Genomic DNA, 1,263 nt, shown 5'->3' with positions numbered 1-1,263 from the left:
CCATAGTGTTTGTCACTGACGGTCACTGACCTCTATAACTTATAGTTATAGAGGTCAGTGGTGTTTGTTGTGTAAACATGTATGTATTTGAGTAGTTAGTAGCATATTATATTCTGAATTTCTGATCCATGCCTATTCACTCAAAACTAATAACACTAATGATTTGTAACAGTAAATTATTTCAATAGGTAGGTATTTGAACATTTCCCAACAAGACGTAAGAATAATTATTCGTAGGTATACAAGATACAATAACAAATCTAATACACTATTTATTATTTTATTATTTACTAGCGGTCCGCCCCGGCTTCGCCCGTGGTACATGTTTACGTTTTCTCTCCATAAGAAGTAATAGCTAGAGAGCTAGCGCAAAGCTACCTGTATGTATTTGACCAGACCTGGATTTTTGTGTGTTGATTCCCCTATACCTACTATACATGAGATGAGGAGTCACTAAGCCCAGAGTGGTGGACGGGGCGCGCGCTTAGGTAAGACAGGTGGAAATTTTTGGCGAACTTTGAAACCATTTGACCACGTCTGCCATTTTGATATTTGAAAATAGATTATTATTACTATCGGAAAATAACAATGGCAGACCATTATCACGCGGATAACATTCTGGCAGACACTTATGAAAGTGCTGAAAAAAATACAATTTTGAAAGTATTTGACCAGATCTGCCATTATATATACATATATTTTATTTATTAGGGTCTTAAAAACTTATTTTCGAAACGGCAGACATTTTCATTGCGTACAGACTTCAGCAGACAACAAAACTTTACAGACTTCAGCAGTCAACAAGACTTAGCTTCTACATGGTCAGATGTATATATGTATTACGTTCCCTGACCTTACATCAATGATTTACTTTATTAATGTTTTTATGGTCATTTACATTTAATTTTGAAAACTATGGAATAAAATTTATAAATTTGATGATACAAAACTAAATATACATTTGTAAAGAATCTCAAATATAAAGTTGTGTTGCAAATAACAAATCATCATTTAAATATTTAGTTTATTTCTTTATTTAAGAAAACATTATTTTCACTAAAACACTATTTACTATGGGAAAATAACCAGGAAGGTGAAAAACATATTATTATTTACGATTTCGACGCACTCGACTTTTAGTAAAATATAGTAGGGAAACATAATATTATGGTTTTGATTTTTGCTACTAGTATAAGAAAACTGCGTGTTCAAACTACTTGTTTGTCTGTCTGAAAATTCGGAAGTACTTTGGTAGTTTACCGA

This window comes from Colias eurytheme, chromosome 2 (assembly GCF_061535395.1).
Source record: "Colias eurytheme isolate Ceu_HAF_F1 chromosome 2, ilColEury1 Martin Lab GWU primary, whole genome shotgun sequence".
NCBI lineage: Eukaryota > Metazoa > Arthropoda > Insecta > Lepidoptera > Pieridae > Colias > Colias eurytheme.
The sequence above is the reverse complement of the archived record's forward strand: the minus strand, read 5'-3'. Positions refer to the sequence as shown.